This window comes from Halichoerus grypus, chromosome 2 (genome assembly GCF_964656455.1).
Source record: "Halichoerus grypus chromosome 2, mHalGry1.hap1.1, whole genome shotgun sequence".
NCBI classification, from domain to species: domain Eukaryota; kingdom Metazoa; phylum Chordata; class Mammalia; order Carnivora; family Phocidae; genus Halichoerus; species Halichoerus grypus.
In genome coordinates, this window is record NC_135713.1 from 207,393,111 (window position 1) to 207,413,051 (window position 19,941).

A 19,941-nucleotide genomic window follows, 5' to 3' on the forward strand; every position below is an offset into this window, starting at 1 on the left:
TGGGGAGGAGGGGGCTGGGGGGGAGCTGAGGTTCTGGTGGGGCAGGGGCGACACAGAAGAGGTGGCGGGGACACTTGGGTGACTTCTCGCGGCTGCCCGCGGCTGGCTCTGTCCCTGCTCTTTGGTCCCCGCAGGCCCCGGTGGCCCTGGTGGCCCTGGTGGCCCCGGTGGCCCCAGTGGCCCTGGTGGCCAGCGATGCAAGGTTGGGATTTGTGCATCCTGGGCTATCTTCTGACCTTGTTCCAGAGCGATTACGTTAAGCCTCCTGGGGCCAGCTGGAGAGAGAGGACAAACTGCTTTGTAAAATTGATTTGCTGTCTTAGCATTTACAGCTTGCCCACGGTTAGGTGCATTTTCCTCCCTGTGTCTGTGCCACCGCTCTCCCCTCCCGGCGCAGGGGCTCTCACCCCCCACGGGAACATAGGTCACAGGTCACACGTCCGGGACGGAACGTGGGCACCACTCACATCGGCACACATGTCCTCGCCCGCTCCTGGTGGACACACAGTGAGTCCGCAGTGTCCCAGGCAGGGCGGGAGGCCACCCATCGCCCAGCCTGCAGAGTGACTAGCTGCAAATACCCCGGGAGGGGCCCGTTTCCCCAGGCGAGCTGGGGGCGCCACAGGGGTGAGAGATGGGTCTAAAGCTTTGAGGTTCACAGGCTCTCAAGGAAGAGGGGCAGAGCCAGCCAGGACCAGAGTCTCCAGACCCCGGGGGTGCTTTGGGGGGCCTTTGTGCCCCCTGGGGCACCCTCTTCCACTCCTGGGGAAGTAGGTGGTGGTTTTCAGAGAATGCACTCCAGCGGCCGTATGATGATACCCACAGACTCCCACCGCTGGGCCGCTGGAGCCATTTGGGGAAGGAGGGCGTGCTGGGGACACAGGGTCCATCCAGACAGAAAAGTGTGGCTGTGCATCACCACCTAGGATAGAAACAGGACAGGCAGGTGTTTCCTGGCAGGCCAGAGGTGCATTTCAGAAAGCATGGACTTGGCACGGAGACAGCCTGGCTGGGCAGCGCCCCTCAGGCTTATGGGCACTGCCGATGTCTCGCCGGGCCCCAGGTGCTCCCTGAGCGCTGGCTTGGAGCACCTGCTGGACACCCCTGGGCGGCATAAACCTCAGGGGAGCCTGGCCGGGAGCAGGTAGCTTCAGCATCATGCCTCGGCTGGAACCGGCTCCTCCATGTAGACTCTGTGTGACCTCCGACAGGTGACCTCACCTCTCTGGGCTACGTCCAGGGTGAAATTAGGTAAGTCCCGTAAAGCTCTTAGAAGGGCGCTGGCCTGTGGAAGCCCTCAGTCAGTGCCGGTTATGATCACGTGGCCGTCTCTCCCTCCCTCAAGATGTTCAGGTGCTAGCCGTGGTCGGAGGCAAGGAAGAAGGGATGAACCAGGGGCGGTCCCAGGTTTGGGGGCTCTTCAGTGCCAAGCCAGGGAGGAGGAAGGAAAGAGGGCCTCGGAGGGACACTGCGGGCTGGACATTTGCACACCACCACCCCTCTTTAAATTTAATTAAATTTTTAAATTTGTAGTAAATTAGACATAAAATTTACCTTAAGCATTAAGTATGCCGTTTGGGGCCACCGACATGTTCACACTGCTGATCATCAGCACCAGCCACCCCCAGCCTTCTGCGTCCTCCCCAAGTGAACCTCTGCCCCACTTAACAAGAACTCTCCTTCCCCTCTTCCAGCCCCCGGTGCGCGCCGGTCTCCGTCCGCCTCTGTGCGTGTGACTCCTCTCAGGGCCTCGGATGACTGGAATCCGACGTTTTTGTGTCTGGCTTACTTCACCGAGCGTCATGTCCTCCAGGTCCGTCCATGCTGTGGCAGGTGTCAGGATCTGTCTTCTCAAGGCTGACTACTATTCCGTTGTGCGGAGAGACCCCTTGTGTTTACCCACTCACCTGGCGATGGACACCGGGCTGCTCCCACCCTCTGCTATTGTGAGTAAAAGCTGCTGCGAACGTGGGTGTACCCATATCTCTTTGAGATCCTGCTCTCACTTTTTGGGGGTATGCACTCAGGAGCGGGATTGCTGGGGGAGAGTTTCCTGCCTGTTTTTGTTAGTGTGTTTACGATCGCAGAAAGTGAGGCTACACAGAAGGGTTCTGAAGTCTGCCCTGGGGTCCCTGCCTCCCCGTTCCCGTCCCTCTGCCCTCAGTCTGTGGCGCTCTGGAAGGCCCTCTGGGAGAGATGAACTGTGATGGGTGCACCACACGAGTGTCATTGCTTACATCACAGGAAGGGGGCTCTGGGCCCAAATGGCCAGTCACCAACAGCCTTGACAGAGTGTGACCATGTCCGTGGGGCTGGAAACACAGTTGTGAATGAGCCAGCCAAGGTCTCCCGAGCAGAGAGACAGACCAGGAGCAGATTGAACAAAGCAACCAGGCAGCCATAGGGAGCCGGGGGCTTGCAGGCTCTGGGTCACCCGGGGTGCCAGGTGGGTGCCCTCTGTCTTCGGAGGCCACCTCAGCTTCTGCCGGACCTCGGGAGTCCCCATCCCTGGCATGGGAGGCCTGGATTGTTATTCATAGCTTGGATGAGGAGGCCCAGCAGAGGGGCTCCTTCTGAAGGGCCCTCTGTCCCCAGGGCCCGCGCATCTTTCTCGGGGTGAGCAGAACTGCCTCGCCTTGGTGGAGATGCAGGCCATGTCCATCGCGGGACTAGTCCTGCCCTAGAGCCAAGTCAGCCTCGAGAGCCCAGGCGAGCTGCTGAAAGGCTTTGCGATTTCCCTGTAGTAACCGAAGGGCTCCCCACTTTCGCAGGGAACCCAGATGAGGATGGGTGGCCCCAAGGGGCGCCTGGGTGGCTCAGTCGTTAAGGGTCTGCCTTCGGCTCAGGTCACGGTCCCAGGGTCCTGGGATCGAGCCCCACATCGGGCTCCCTGCTCAGCGGGAAGCCTGCTTCTCCCTCTCCCACTCCCCCTGCTCGTGTTCCCTCTCTTGCTGTGTCTCTCTCTGTCAAATAAATAAATAAAATCTTTAAAAAAAAAAAAAAAGAGAAGGATGGGTGGCCCCAGTATTATCAGCTATTGGTCACACGTTTCCAAGTCTGACCCACTTCGGGTAGCCTCACACTCTGTCCCCTGCGGCTGGGGGCCTCCTGTGGTCAATGAATTGGGCTGGAGGGAAGGGTGACCTTCAGGCCGGGGCCCGGCAGGCCCTCTGCGTCATTCTCTCTCTCTTCCCCCTGGCCCAGCAACAGGGACCCTGAGTGGCCAGGGCAGAAGCGGGCCTCCCGAGGGTCACAGGAAGGAATGCTGTTGTCCGAGCCACTGGTGTCTCGGGGCTGTGTGTCACTGCGGCTTCTGCCGGCCGGGGGCCTGCCTGGCTTCCCGGCCCTGCCCTCGCCTGGCTCTCTGACTTCTTTCTTCTTGGATGTCACCAACACCAGTGACTTCCTCTGCTGCTTGACTTGGCCCCTGTAGCTTGCCCTCTGCCCCGGACGGCCTGGTCTGGCGGGGGGAACCGGCTGCTGTTTCCCTGGGGTGGGGGCCGGGCAGCTGGGAGGAGGGGGTGCTGGGTTGCAGAAGCAAACAAGAGCCATCAGAGAAGGAGGCGATGTGCTGGTGTGGTTGTGTGTGCGAGGGCAGAGACGGCTGGTGGTGTGTCTGCACGTGAGCATGCACTCCTGCGTGTGCGTCGGGACCGCGTTGTAGGAACGACCCCACCTCTTGAAGCCATAGACCCGCGAGCCCGCACCCATTCCCAGCTGTGCATCCTTGTACAAGCTGATCTGTCTGCAAGACAGGGAGCGCGCCTGAACCATGGGGGAGAAGGCGCCCACAGGGTGGTGGGAAGGTGACAGGGGAGGAGGTGGGTAAAACACCTAGCATCACAGCGTCTGAAGTCACCTCAACAGCTCTGTGCATCGAGCCCACCTCACAGCCGCTCGGCCCTCGGCCCCACCTGCCCGCCTCTGCCCCCGACTCGGGTGGAGCTCGCCCCGTCTGCCCACCATTCCCAAGGCGCGGCCATGTCCACAGATCAGAGCGCCAGCCGCAGGCTCTCGCTGTCTGCGGCCTCCAGGATTCCTGTGGTTAGGATCCCGACTCCTCTTTATTGTTTTTAAAGTGTTTTGCTGCTGGGAAGCCTCAAGCCTCTCCACAGAGGGACATAAATAAAGGTAATAACTTGGCCATTAGGAAGTTTCGCCTGGTGAGTCCACCCTGGAGCGCCCTGGCCCGCTGTGAGCAAGCCCCTGCCCGCGAGAGTGGCGGGAGGAGAGACCGACCTCCCCAGTCACCGTTTCTGGGTCAGGTCCCTCTTATTCGCTGAGCTGCCAGCAGAGTGGGGGGTGGGCATAGGCTCTGTGCCCCCAGCCGGGGTGGCATGGGAGGGGTGTGGGCCAGGCTGTCCTCCCAGGCCGGAGCACAGTGGCCATGGCGAAGCAGGGCCACCCTCCTCCCGGCAGCCACATGTGGATGGCACATGGGGACATGCAGATTAGAACCCAGAGCTGGGGGGTGGGGGAGGCAGTGAACCGTGGCGGTGGTGGGCACGGGCTTTGGAGCCAGGTCAACCCCGGTGTGAGTCCTGGTCCACGTGGTTCAATGTCTGGGCCCTCGGGCAGGTCCCACTGGCTCCCTAAGCCTTGGTCTTCTGTGCGTAGAATCGAGAGAGTGATGGTCTCCACTCCCGGGGGCTGGGCCAAGGGTCATGCTTGCAGCCCCCAGCTGAGTCCTGCCCTGGGTTCTCCCATGTAGGCCGTCTCCGGAGAGGAGAGCCTGGCTGGCTGTGGGGTTGCCCCGGCTCCCGCAGAGGAGGCACCAGGTCCACCCAGGCAGTCCTTGGGGGGTGACCTCTTCTTAGGTCAAAGGTGGGAGTGAACACCTGCGGGTGGCAAAGCTCCCTGGAGGGGCCCTGCTGCTCCCTAGTGGCAGGAGGGGGTGCTGCCCTCATTTCGGGGGTGGGTTTCCTCAGGGGCCTGGAATCAAGCTGGATTAATTAGACCCAGCAGGCTTGAGCCTGAGAAGGCTCAGAGGGTCCCCAGGCTGCTTACTTCTCAATTTTCATCTCTGACAGCTGAGGGCTGCTACCACCCACCAACCCTGGGCCTCTGTCTTCTTTCCTTTAAAATTTGTGACAGCACTTTTTTTTTTACTTTTATACTTAGTAACGCTTCTTTTTTTTAAACCAAAATATACATGCCCATGAGAAACCATTCAGACGTACAGATATTAACCAAATGTGCCCGTGTGGCCCAAAGCAGAGTGGTGGCCCTTGGGTGTTTAGGGGAGCTTCTGAGCTGGAGGGGGGAGGGGCAGGTGAGCAGCGGGGCTGGAAGCCACTCCCCACAAAGCTAAAAGGGAGCAGAAGGTGGGCTCCAGAGGAAAGGAGGAAACCACCAGGACCCAGGAAGAGGAGCCAAGGGGGAGGACTCCCTATGCAGTTGTCTGGGGGCCGTACCAGGACGCTGCCACTGTCGGGGGGAGCTGGGGGCTGGTCCCGGGTGTGGGAGCTGGCCAGGCTGCGGTGGGTGACGTCCCCGCATCTGTGGGTTCACTCAAGCTGCAGGATCCCAGGACGGTGAGCTCAAGACGCAGGGGGAAAGAAGGGAGGAGCAGGATGCAGGGGCAGAGGGCAGAGGGTGGAGGCAGGGACAGCCAAGTAGGTCCCCAGAACAGGCAAGAGTCTCTGCCACCTCACCCTTGCAGGGAAGCAGTAAGGACGGGGCCACCTGCTTTCCACGGAGGAGCAGCTCTGGAAGACAGCGGCCTTCCAGGGTCTGTGGGCCAGAGCGGGATGCCGGACAGGGTGATCCCAGGCCGGAGCCACGCTGACCTGGCGACCTTCCCCACGGCCCTGGCGCTCCCCCGACAGCGTGTGTTGTAACTGGTTTTACGCGGGGCCTCTGGCACTGACCTAGTTGTCCTCTCCCCGCCTTCCTCTGCCCTGAGTGTCCACCCCTGATGTTCTTTGAACCCCAGGCATTGAGCCTTCTTGCCTCCCAATGTCACCCTCCACCCTGATTCTGCCTGATGCGGTCAGGCTGGCCCCGGAGCCTGGAGCGGGGGCCTGGCATGCCTGGCATGGTGCCTGCTTCTCAAAGCAGTCTATGTGGGCAGCTTCCTGACCCCCTGCCCCTTGAACAAGAAGGGCTGCCCTGGCTCTGCGCCCTGGACGATGATCCCCCTGCTAAGGACCTCCCCCCGATGCCGTCTGTGACGTGTGTGAAGAGGAGCAGAAGGGTTTCAGGGACTGACTCCTTGTCTGCAAAGGTCGGCAGTGATCCCCAGCGCATGGACTTCCTCCCCAGTGCATGGGGAGGCTAGAGGAAATGACATGTGTCTAGCACAGGGCCTGGCACCAAAGGAGACTATCCATCTGTCTGTCCACCTCCCTCCCTCTCTCATCACTTCCCTCTCTACCGAATGGAGGGACTGGACGTCCCAAGGAGAACCATCTGCTGCCAGGAACCACGTGTACGCTCTTGGCTACGGTCTGCAGGACGGTTGGGCGGCACCTGGCAGGAGCATCTGCTGTGAATAACACCTCCCCTGGAGGGACCTGTTATCGTGGTCCCCACTTATGGATGTGAATACTGAGGCTAAGGATGGTTAAGGGACTGGACCTGGGTCCCTGAGCTGGTCCTAGTGGACTTGGGACTCAAGCTTGGTCCACTGACTCCCATACTCCTGTGTGTCACCCCTGCTCAGCGTGTGTGGATGGCCTCCTTCCTACCCCAGGGGGACCAGATGCTCAGCAGCTTTGTCCCCCGGGACTTGGGGAAGCAGAGGGCGTGGGAACACTGTTCCTCAGTGGGTCACTGCCCTGGCGCCTTCACCAGCCCAGTGGGTGGCCGAGTGTGTTCTTGTTTGGGTCTGACAGGTTGAAGCTTGTTTGTCGAGACCTTGTCAGCATGGGGCTGCTGGAAGAGGCCACCTGTCTCTAACGGGGATGTTTCTTCTGGGCTCTGCAAGCCGAAAGGGGCCATGTTCACTGATTCCTACATGGCTCAGTGTCACCTCCCTGTGGGAGGGAGCCTCAAAAAGATTGGCCAGGGGCACAGGCATCTTTGTGTTTAAAACGAGGCCAGTGCTGTCGCCAACTCACACAGTTACCTGAACGTGGAGGTTTGGCTGAAATCAGGCGGCCAACATCAGCCGCGGCTCCCCCTACCCCTGCCCGAAGCCCCCGCTGCCTCGCCCAGTCCACCTCTGATTTTCAGGTTCGCCTCTGCTCTGGCTCACAGCCCCTGCAAACCAGTAAGCAGGAAGCCTGCCCTCCGAGGCTGCATGAATAATAGAACTGAAATCATCCCTGGTTAAAAATAGATATTCTTCTTAATAAATATTTTACATACTGTCTTTAGGATACACAGATCCCCTGACTGAAGAGTTAAAACAATCCCTGTTATTGAACCCAAAGAATCTAGGAAAGGCTCAGCCCTGGCTCTGCCCATATGTTCCTGTGGCCACAGCTCCTGCCTTGGATCTCACTCAGTGACGTCCGATGAAAACAACCCACGCATGGGTGACAACAGAACCGTAGCCAGGAGCCGCCTGGCAATTCTTGGGCATGTTAGTCACCTATGGATTTTATGGAGGCAAATCAGTTATAACACGTCCCTTGGTTAGTGAGGCTCAGAGTTCAGAAAAGCCAAAAGTAGGTTCATGTGTACCCTGTGTGCAGGACTTCTACCCGGAGTGGAAGCTGGGGTGTCTGGGGGCAGCCGTGGGGAGGGAGAGAAAATTCTGGGTGGGGAGGCAGAAGTAGTTGGAGTTTAAAGCACTGGCCCATTTCAGAAAACTTTGCAAACGCAGTCCAACTTTGAAGGTCTGCATTAATTAGGACACGGCATGATCTAGATATAGCAAATGAATCTGAATAATCTACAGAAGTGACCCCAACCTTGACCACCTCCCCCCTCATGTGAGCTTCCTCTGGAAGACAGGGGCAGGCAGGAAATGCTGGGGTCTGCCCAGCACATAGAACATTTCAAAGTGACCCGCATGCAGCAGTCCCCACGAGGATGGCTGGAGTGTCCTTATTTGACAGGACAGGAGACTGGGTATGGGAAGGCAGAGTGTGCTGAGACCAGGACAGATGAGCCAAACGGGACTCAGGGGCCCACATCTCTGCCTGGAACAACTCCACCTGCCAGCTGATTTCCTTGGATGGAGTACAGAGGCCCTGCCCTGTGAGGCCCACCTGTCATGAGGAGGGGCCACTCTCTCCCTTGTGTCCTTCATGTCTTGAGGACATTTTGGTTTAGCACCCAGCACTCTGCATGGCAGGTAGGGCTCCAGGTCTGTCTCCCTTCAGAGAGTGAGCTCCTTGAGCACCTGACTTAGAGCTTGACACATGTTTTTGCATGGATGGACGGATGGAAGATGGATGGGTGGGTGGATGGATGGATGAGTAGAAGAATGGATGGATGGATGATGGACGGATAGATGGATGGTTGGATGGGTAGGTAGATGGATGATGGATGGATGGATGGGTGGGTGGTTGGTTGGATGATGGATGGGTGGATGATGGATGGATAATTAGATGAATAGGTGAGTGGATGGATGGATGGATGGATGGATGGGTGGATGGATGGGTGGGTAAAAATGGCACATTATATCAGTTTCCAAAGGGGAACTGATCACAGAATAAAAATGGGAGACCTCTCACCTGTATTTTTCCAGGGTTGATCATAGAGGCGGTAATGTGCTTTAATCCTTCTCTTCTCCTGCTGCCCTCCACCTGTTGCTTCCCAGTTCCTGACTGGAAAGGAAGGGTTTGGGGAGCAGGGAGAAAGGATGGGCCCAGACTCCTACCCAGGGATGAGAGGTTGGAAGGTGAAAGTTCAAGGACCAGACGCTGGGTCTCTCCCATGCAGAGCCTGGGCACAGGGGCTGCCTACCACTGTCAGAAAGTCAAGGGCACTTCAGGACGCTTTGATGTTTCCTGGTGTTCCTTGAGCAACGCTGGTGTTTGAACGTCAGGCAGGCACTTAGAACTCAGCACCCCCTCAGGCTCATGAAAGGCTACGCATTGTAAGGAACACAAAGGAAGCTAAACATTTAACATAAAGGCATCCTAGTATTTCAATGGGAAATTTAAGATAAATCTATGCCACTATACACTTGTTTTGCGTTTTTTATTTTGGAAGATAGAAGGGAAGAAAATCACAAAATGTTTCATTTCTCTGTGATGGCATAAACTCTTAAAATATTAAGCTATTGCTTAATAATTGATTAAAACTAATCTCAGTGGGAGCCAATCACCCATTTGGCAGGATCTCTTTAAACTTTTAGGGGCTTTTAGCTCCCTCTGGCCGCCTAACCTTTTCCTCGTCTGATTCATTCAGGGCTCAGCAGACACTGTGCCTCTTGTGGATCAAGGCTGTCACGACGCCTCTGTTAAGCTGTGGGATGGGCGGCAGGCGGGGTTCAGGAGCAGAGAAGTCCTGGGACACTGTGTCTGAAGAGGCAGGGAGGGGAGGAGGGAAGGAAAGTGGAAGGTCTGCCAGTAATCGTACCTTGGTTTCGAAGTCACAGAATGGGAGTCAAAGATAAGAGCTGTGTGACCTTCAGAGCCACTTAAGTTGTTGAGACGTGAGTTTTTCCTCAGAATGACAATGATGTCTGCCTCCCGTTCTTCACGGGGACGCTAAAACCACCGAGCAAAGTGGTTTAGAACGCGGGCTCAGGTGTCAGACTGCCCGGCTTCCACCTTCCTCGGGAGGCTCCTTAACGTGCGACCTTGGGCAAGTTTATTAGCCTCTCTATGCCTCAGTTTCCCCACCTATAAAATAGAGACCGCCGTAGAAATGCCAGGCTGAGCAGATTAGGTAAGAGAGTCTCAGCATCAGCCGGGGTGGGGGAGGGCTCCGCCATGGTCACCCCGCTCGGTAAGAACTCAAGGAGAGTCTTATTTGAAAGCAACTGCTTGGAATTCTGTGGGAGGAAGGGTGGTTATGGGAGCCACAGAGTCCCCAAAACTAAGCACGGTCTTTTTTTTTTTTTTTAGATTTTATTTATTTATTTATTTGACAGAGAGAGACACACAGAGAGAGGGAACACAAGCAGGGGGAGCGGGAGAGGGAGAAGCAGGCTCCCCGCAGAGCAGGGAGCCCGATGTGGGGCTCGATCCCAGGACCCTGGGATCATGACCTGAGCCGAAGACTAAGCTCGGTCTTAAAGAGCCATGCGCACACCCATGTTTGCAGCGGCACTACTCACAATCACCAAAAGGTGGGAGCAGCCAAGCGTCCGTCGGTGGAGAAATGGATAAACAAAAGGTGGTCCCTCCGCACTAGGGAACATTATTCAGCCTTGAAAAGGAAGGACATCCTGCCACCTGCCACCTGCCACAAAGTACATAAACCTTGAAGACGTGATGCTGAGTGATATAAGCCCGTGATTCTGCTCCCAGGAGGTCCCTAGAGGACTCAAATTCTTCGAGACAGAAATACGGTGGGTGCCAGGCATCGGGGAGGGGGCGGGGAGCTCGTGTTTCATGGGGACAGAGTTTCAGTTGGGGATGATGACAGAGTTCAGGAGATGGAAGGTGGTGGTGGATGCACAACAGGGTGAATGCCCTTAGGGACACTCAGCTGCACACTCACACATGGTCGTGATGATAAATTCTATGTCATGTGTATTTTACCACAATAAACAATAATACTTACAAAACCAAGCTAAGCTCACCTGCCTCTCGTCACGAGCATGTCACCTTAGTTGGGACCCTGGCTGTGCACGGATGGATGGGGAGCTCGAAGGGACTGTGGGGGTGTGGGGTGGGGTGGGGGGTAGGGGTGGGGAGCCTGCTCCTTCCTGCTGGGTCCCAGGAGCGGAGCCCCAAGGGCGCACAGCTGGAGAAGCTAAACTCTCCCGGGTGTGCCGGTGCTGGGAGTGATGAATCCAGCCTTTTCGGATGGGGCTCCTTGGGAAGATGTACTGGAAATCTCAAAATCGTGACTTGGGAACAGACTTGGGATTTGAGCCCGCCTGGTCCTAGCTTAGCCCTCGTGCGCCTTCTTCCCGGTGCCGCCGGGCTCTTAGCATCATCACTAGATGGAAGAATGAAGAAGGGAGGACAGAGCCGGGTCTGGATCCAACTCCAGAGAACAGACGAGGATGACAGGCTCACTTTCCAAGACACCCCCAACGGGAATGTGAGCCCACGCTGCCTGGCACTGAGTTCACGGCATGGAAAGTGCTTCTGCACGGTTCACCTCCTGTGTCCGATGCCCGCCCGGCCCCATCCGGTCGCTACAGACGGCTCCATTCAAAAGTGGGCAAACCCGGCGCCCTCCTCAGGGGGCTGTGGGGAGGCCCGGGTGGGGGAAGCGAGGGGGATGCCGTGCATGGAGGGTCCCACACACTCAGCAGCAGGTAAGGGGCCTCGAGGCTAGGGACGAGGGTCGGGCTCCTCTTCTTTCCTCCTTGGATGGAGGCAGTGTGTGCGCCCTCAGACAGCAGAGCGGGTCCTAAAGACCCCCCGGCTCCTCCTCTCCGCCGCACAGCCACCACCTTTAACTGTTTCCCTTGTTAATTATGATGGCAGGCGCTTCCTTGAAGTCACGGACTGTGTCACCCACGTGTCACCCTGGCGTCCTCAGCACCTAGCACAGTGCAGGGTCCATTTCTGTCCCATGAATAAGTGAGTAGTGCACTTACAATGGCAAAAACTCCCCAATAAACTTTAATTAAGAACATTAACTTTCTCTGGCAGTCAAGGTTGGAGCCACCCGAGGAGAGCCCAGCTTTCTAAACACTCAGGCCAGTATGGAAAGCTCTCCCAGGGGGACTTGTGACCCAGGCCAGCGCGGGCGGCCTCGTGGCCTGTGGTCTCCGGAGGAAGAAGCAGAGCCCCCTGTGCTCCTCATTGCCGGCCCTCCCGCCCCGGCTCTCCCTACTCCATCTGCAACCCCACTCCTAAGCAGGGTCGTGCCCCGAGGTTTGAGAACACACCCCCCTTCCAGGACAGCATGAGGAGAAAACGCAGGCTAGAAATCCACCATGGGACCTTCACGCCGCATACGTTTTGCGGTCTTTGTTGCCGGCAACAATCCAGATCCTGCCAACTAGCCAGAGATCTGAGCCCCCACGTGTTGGAGGCAAGGGCTACGGGCTGCATCGATTTGCAGGGGGGCTGCTGGTGTTTGGGGGCAGCTGGAGAGGCTCACAGGCCAGCTTTGAGGTCTCATTCCATGACCTAGAATACTCGATTTCCCACAGGCTGCCTCACGGGGGTCACTTTTAATGTCGAATCACAGAATTTAGCGCAGGGGGGTCTTGCATCCCGACCCTTCATTTTATTTTTTTGTTTTATTTTTAAAATTTATTTAGACTTACTTAATTAACATATAGTGTATTATTAGTTTCAGAGGTAGAGGTCAGTGATTCATCAGTTGCATATAACACCCAGTGCTCATTACATCCCGTGCCCTCCTTAGTGCCCGTCACCCCATTTCCCTACCCCCTCCCCTCCAGCAACCCTCAGTTTGTTTCCTATGGTTAAGAGTCTCTTATGGTTTGTCTCCCTCTCTGATTTCGTCGTTTTATTTTTCCCCTCCCTTCCCCTATGATCCTCTGTTTTGTTTCTTAAATTCCACATATGAGTGAAATTATATAATTATCTTTCTCTGATTGACTTACTTCATTTAGCATAATACCTTCTAGTTCCAACCATGTTGTTGCAAATGGCAAGATTTCATTTTTTGATGGCTGAGTAATATTCCATTGTATATATAGACCACCTCTTCTTTATGCATTCATCTGTTGATGGACATCTGGGCTCTTTCCATAGTTTGGCTATTGTGGACATTGCTGCTATAAACATTGGGGTGCAGGTGCCCCTTCTTTTTACTACATCTGTATCTTTGGGGTAAATACCCAGTAGTGCAATTGCTGGATCATATGGTAGCTCTATTTTCAACTTTTTGAGGAACCTCCATACTGTTTTCCAGAGTGGCTGCACCAGCTTGCATTCCCACCAACAGTGTAGGAGGGTTCCCCTTTCTCCACATCCTCGCCAACATCTGTTGTTTCCTGACTTGTTAATTTTAGCCATTCTGACCCATGTGAGGTGGTATCTCATTGAGGTTTTGATTTGTATTTCCCTGATGCTGAGTGATGTTGAGCATTTTTCCATGTGTCTGTTGGCCATTTGGATGTCTTCTTCAGAGAAATGTCTGTTCATGTCTTCTGTCCATTTCTTGATTGGATTATTTGCTCTTTGGGTGTTGAGTGTGATGAGTTCTTTATAGATTTTGGGTACTAGCTCTTTATCTGATAAGACATTTGCAAATATCTTCCTCCCATTCTATAGGTTGTCTTTTGGTTTTGTCGACTGTTTCCTTTGCTGTGCAAAAGCTTTTTGTGTTGATGAAGTCCCAATAGTTCATTTTTGCCCTTGCTTCCCCTGCCTTTGACGATGTTTCTAGGAAGAAGTTGCTGCGGCTGAGGTCGAAGAGTTTGCTCCCTGTCTTCTCCTCTAGGATTTTGATGGATTCCTGTCTCACATTTAGGTCTTCCATCCATTTTGAGTCTATTTTTGTGTGTGGTATAAGGAAATGCTGCCCCTTCATTTTAGATGTGGGGACCAGGAGGTCTGTGTGGGACTGACCCAGGTCATTGGGTGGCTCTCTGGGAGGCGCTGGTGGCATTTGGGGCAGGGTGGCTGTGTCAGTCATGGTTTTCCAGAGAAACTGACCAAGAGGGTATATATTTAGAGAGAGACAGAGACAAAGAGACAGAGAGAGATTTTTTTTTTTTAAAGATTTTATTTATTTATTTGACAGAGAGAGAGATAGCGAGAACAGGAACACAAGCAGGGGGAGTGGGAGAGGGAGAAGCAGGTTTCCTGCTGAGCAGGGAGCCCGATGTGGGACCCGATCCCAGGACCCTGGGATCATGACCTGAGCCGAAGGCAGACGCTTAACGACTGAGCCACCCAGGCACCCGAGACAGAGAGAGATTTTAAGGAATTAGCTCACGAGACCGTGGGATTGGCACAACTGAAACTTGTAGAACAGGCCACAGTCTGGAAATTCCAGCAGGAGTTGCTGTTGGATCTCCAGCCCATAGTCATCTGAGGCTGAATTCCTTTCTCCTCTGCGGAGCTCAGTCTTTTCTCTTAAAACCTTCAGCTGATTGGATGAGGCCCTCCCTCATTAGGGAGGGTCGTCACCTCTGCTCAAAGTCTGCAGAGTTCAATGTTACTCTCGTGTAAGACTACCTTCACAGCAACACCTAGACTGGTGTTGGAGAAAACAACTGGGCACCATGGCCCAGCCCACACAGACAGTGAACCATCACAACGATGCTGTGCGTGCATTGAGGAGCATCTGGCCACCCTGGAGAGCCAGAGTGGTCCCCGAGATGTGACAATCAAAGACATGTCCTCTCCCCACTACTTCCGAATGAGCCCTGGGGAGGAGAGAAGTAGGTGTGTGTGTGGGGAGGCTTCTGAGTGAAAACCTCTCAGGGAAGGCGGTCCGGGAGCCCGAAGCTTCCAGGACACTCAAGCTGGTGCTCCAGGTGCTGGCTCTAGGCCCCATCTACCTTCTCTGCTCGACCTGTGGGGTTGGACGTCTGGAGGCTAAGGGAAGGCCTCCTCCTCATGTCCTCCAGAGCACCGGCTGTGTCCTGAACTCGCAGCGGGCCTCACATGACTTCTGCTCCCCTGCGTCCGACTTCTCTGCCCGGCAGCCCAGCACCCCGGCTGCTGCTGCCTCTGATAAACGGCCACAATAACGGCCTTGGAAACTGGCCCAGAAATCAGAGATTCTGTAATAATTAGAGATCATTTGAGGTCCAGCTCTTGGGGAAGGTGCGTGGTGAAAATAGAGCTGTTTCATTTCATCCCCAAGTGTGAACTGTGATATTAGAAATTCTAATGCGTGAGTCCATCCTGACCCCTAGCTCCTGTCCTTTAGAAAGCATGATGTCTGTAACTCGGCGTCAGGGTTGATAATGGGGAGCCTGTTGTTTAACCCTTGATATTTACCAGCTTTGGTCAGTTCACCAATCCCAGTCCCAAATTTGCTCAAGTAAATGCTATGCCCTTTTCACAGAGCTGTCATGCATAAGAACTGCCACTGTGTTCCCTCTGTCCTGTCCCCCAGTGAGCTCTGCTGCAGGCGGCCTGCTAGCACGTTGGGGGTGCTCTGAGGACAAGCCCGTGCGTGCCGACCTCCGTTGCTCTCGCTTTCTTTCCCAGCACGGCCTGACTGCCTTGGTCTGGAGCCCCAAACCATGCCCAGGGATAGTTCTGCGCCCTCGTGCACACCCGGGAGAAGCAAACGCTTGACCCTCCAGCACCGGCAGAGGGGTCTGGCTGCGCAGCATCCAGAGCGAGCAGGAAGGGGGGATGGAGTGTTTGTGCAGAGGTTTTAACTCCTCCCGCTTGGCTGCAACACTCCCATCCCCTTCTGACCTGGACCACCACCCGCACCACCTTTCTCCCCATCCAAAGGACAGGGGAGGCCAGCGAGACAGGAAAAGAAGACAGAGGATCTGGGACCACAGTGGCAAGTGACACAGTGGCAGGCCTGGGCCCCAAATCATTGGGACCATAGTAAGGTGCTGTGGACCAAGCGTTTTTCTGTCAGTCCTGCCTCAGGCTCTTTGTACACGTTGTCTCTTGCACACCCCTCCCCCTCCCCGTTCCCTTCACATTGTCTTGCAAGCCCCGTGTCCATCTTTAAAATAGGGCTTAAGTGGGAAAAAAGCCACATCAAATGTCAGTCTCTAAGTTGTATAAGGACACGATTGTATAAGGACATGGTTCACACGTAGCACTTCACTCTAGCATTTCTGCATTGTTGTCTTTTCGTAAAGTTATACCTTTTTAAAAATAATACTATGGCTATTTTACTGAAATCACTGCAATAGATATCTGAGTGCCCATGGTTACTCATTTTTACAGACAAGGAGGATTCTAGGTCTGAGACCCATACCTGCCCTCTGTGAGCTCACAGGCTGGTAGGACCTACGGGTGTAGCCCGTCCAGGGTGAGACAGCTTGTCAACCAAGCAGCTGCTGCTCTGAATCGCACCTCTAACGACCGCGGAAAGGGCTGTCTTCCCCAAGAGGATTTGTTAAGTCGTTGGTTGAAGCAATTGATGTTCCTAGGGGCATTTATTAGGCTGAAGAAAACATTTTCTTTGGGACAGTACTTCCTCTCATTGGTATAATTCTATAGAGATGGCCAAAAACAACCTTATTTACATCATCTGATTTCGTTCTCACAACAACCTTATGGGATGGACAGAAAAAGAACTACCCTCACCCCATTTTACAAATGAGGGAAGTTACAAGGCTCTGGAGTAGTGGATTCTGGGCAAGAACTTTTGTTCCTTGGTCAGAGATTCATTTATTCATCCACCCATCCACTCAACCACCCATCTACCCATCCATGCATCCATCCTCCCATCCACCCATCCATGCACTCATCCACCCAAGCATCCATCCATCCATCCACCTATCCATCCATCCATCCATCCATCCATCCATCCATCCACCCACCCAAGCATCCATCCATCCATCCACTCACCCATCCACCCAAGCACCCATCCATCTATCCATCTACCCATCCACCCATCTATCCACCCATCCATCCATCCACCCATCCATCCACCCATCTATCCATTCACCTACTCATCCACCTATTCATCCATGCATTGCCAGGCCTAGGACTAAGTGCTACAGATAGTTTTCAAAGAACTCCCAGTCTGGAAGGTTGTTTGGATCCTGTAGGTTATGGTGGTGGTTTATAGTCTCATCATTTCAGGATTAGGTTGGTCCCTCACGTACAGACTGAGAATAGGCAAAGGCACCTGGTAAAAAACTCCTTCGGCTTGGTTTCCTGTGTTGGCACAACTGTAAGTGATAAGGCACAGGGCAGAGTGCTGACATCCCGTGAATTCCTGAAGATCCCAATACAAAGTGCTGAGTAGAATTAACTGTGCTCCAGCCTCCATGTGAACATTTGGATGAGGGGATTTCTGGTCTCTCTCTGGACACTAAGAGGTAGCAAATCTTCTTTTGATGGATTAATGGATCTAAATGTCATGAGGGCTCCAGATTTATAGTCCACATCCTAGTGTGCCCTTCATAGCCAGGCGGAATCTTAGAGACAAGTTCTGGAGCAGCAGGGTCAAGCAAGGCTGTTCTTTTCAAAGTGAGAGGAGGGCATTGTGATGATACAAGAATGACACCATGAGGGATGAGCCTTGACATGCTCAGCAACTGGGAGGAGGACCATCTCGGGGGGGCAGCTCTCCATGTCACAGATCCAGCGAAGTAGCCTTTAGAGCTCAGGCTCTCAGGAGTCAACTCATGATAACCCAAACCACAAGAGACTGATTGATAAACCTAAGTGGCAGTGTGCTTCTTCCCAGTGGAAGAGAGGCTTGCAGCTCCTCAGCCAGGGCCTCTGGCCCGCAGTAGCCTATGTCTCCTAAAGCCAAACCAGAAAAGAAAGGTCCACACATGTTACCTTGTTGAAGTCTCCAACAGCAGACTCCTGAGGGGGCTATGATGGAGGCTCGCTGATGGACAGGAACTCTTCCAAAGTGGCTCAGCTTGTTAGGGCAGAGCTGGACTTGAACTCAAGCCTAGGGCTCCTTCCCCTCCTTCTGTCTCCTCCACCTGGCACAGTGGCCCACCACAGCCTCGCCCTCAAGGGTCCAAACTTCGTCATAAGAGATGTCAACGTCTTTTCCTTGGAGACCAAACTATAGGCCAAATGAAATTTTGTGTGTGGGGCAAACCCATGTAATCCCACCCAAGAAAGCAAACAGAAGAGATGGATTTATTTCTGCAAGCCAGCAGCCAGAGGAATGCCGGGCTCTGACTGTGGGAGTGAAGACAGACTCAGGAACCAGGGAACTGAATGTCACCAGTAGATGTTTGCAGCCGGCCAGCGAGATACCCCTGGAGATACTTCTGCTTAAAGAACAGAGGGGTCCGAGGCCCCTCTTCTGCCGGCAACACATCCCTGTGCTCTGGGAGCTGTCTCTAGACCTCGTGCAGCTCCCTCCTGCCGTCACTCCCCGGGGACGCTGAATTCTGTCACTGATTTGGTCTCAGCCAACATGTATTAGATGAAGTGTGTGGGGTGTGCGGTGTGTGTGGTATGTGTGTGTTTGTGTGTGTGCGTGTCTGTGTGTGGTGTGTACGTGTGTGTGGTGTGTACGTGTGTGTGGTGGGTATGTATGTGTGGTGCGTGTGATTATGTGTGTGCGTGTTTGTGTGTGGTGTGTATGTATGTGTGGTGTGCGTGTGGTGTGTGTGGTGCTGGAGGGAGCATGTGGGGGGACCGAGGAGCAGGGTTGGAGGCCGGGGGGACTTCTGGGGACAAGGTCACAAGCGACAGGATCAGGCGGAGTCCGGGGCGTGGGCTGTATTAGCTATCTATGGCTGCGGAACAAATTAGCTCAAAGGAAGTGGCTGAAAGCAGCAGTTATCATCACGTGGTTTGCGGGTCAGGAGCTGGCGTGGCAGCTGGGGGCTCGCATCTGGTCCTTCCGCGGGCCGCAGGCCCCTCTCCGGGCTGCACCAGGAAGGACGCCCTCCCTCGCTCGCTCGAGCGGCTACTGGCGGGCTCCGTTCCTCGCGGGCTGTTGTGCCGAGGCCTCGCTCAGTCCCTGGCCACATGGGCCTCTCCGCGAAGCATCTCACCCCACGGAGCATCTCACCCCACGGCAGCCTGTTTCAGCGAGCACGCAAGCGGGAGGGCCAGCAGGAGGGCCAGCAAGGGTGACAGCAGGACGGCAGTCTCGACCATGGGCAACCGAAGCATGGATGTGACACCCTGTTACCTTTGCTGCAGCCTGTTGTCAGAAGCAAGGCCCACACGCTGGGGGAGGGGATCACACTGGACAGGACTCACGAGCGCGGGGACCACTGGAGGCCGCGCCAGAAGGACTGATATTAATGAAGCCCTCGCTGTGTGACACTGGACTCAGCATCATATTATATTACCCTGCACAAAAGCCTGCCAGGCAGAGGTCCTGTTATTAGGCTCACTTCACAGATGAGAACACTGGGGTGGCTCGGGGAGGGGGCGTAGCCTGCTCAGGCCCACGTGGCCCGTACGTGGCAGAGCCGGAGCGTGAGCCTGCGTCTGCAGGTCCAAAGGCTTTCCCTGCCCTTCTCCACAGTCTTTTCTCATCGGTTTTGTCCTGGCTGTTCTCACCTATTTTCCCCATCCAAACAAATTCTACCTGCTCACGCTCCAAACTTCCAGCTGGACACCTGGAGAGCCCTCCCCTCCACCCAGAGTGTGCGGCCTCTGTGTGGAGTCAGAGGAGCGTCAGGGGGACTGTCCCTCTGTCCCCCGCGACCCCCTACTGGCATGCCCCGACCCCCGGGGGGGTGCCCGTTAACAATCCCTGTGAGTAAAGCAGTGAGGATGCTGGGGATTCCCACTGAACCCGAGGAGAACAGCAGCCGGCAGCGGGCACCAGCGCCTCCTCCCCGGGCACACCCACCCTGGGACTCCACTCACCAGCTGGCTCTGCTGTCTGTCACCGGGTGGGAGCTGGGCCTCAGGACCTGGGACACAGGACAGGTCCTGTTTTAAAAATTGAGGTAAAATACGCATAATGTAAAATTTACCATTCTAACTATTTTTAAGTGAACAGTTCAGTAGCATTAAGCACATTCACATTGTTGTGCGACCATCACTAGCAGAATGTTGTCATCATCCCAAACTGAAACTCTGTCCCCATCAAACACTAACTTCCCATTCCCCTCCCCCAGGACCTGGCAACCTCGGTTCAACCCTCAGTCTCTATAAGTGACGACTCTAGGGTGTAAGTGGAATCCTCTAGTATTTGTCCTTTTGTGAGTGGCTGACTTCACTGAGCACAGTGTCCTCCAGGTCCATCCATGTGGCAGGTGGCCAGATGTCCTTCCTTCTTCTTCTTTTTTTTTTTTTAAAGATTTTTTTATTTATTTGACAGAGTCATAGCGAGAGAGGGAACACA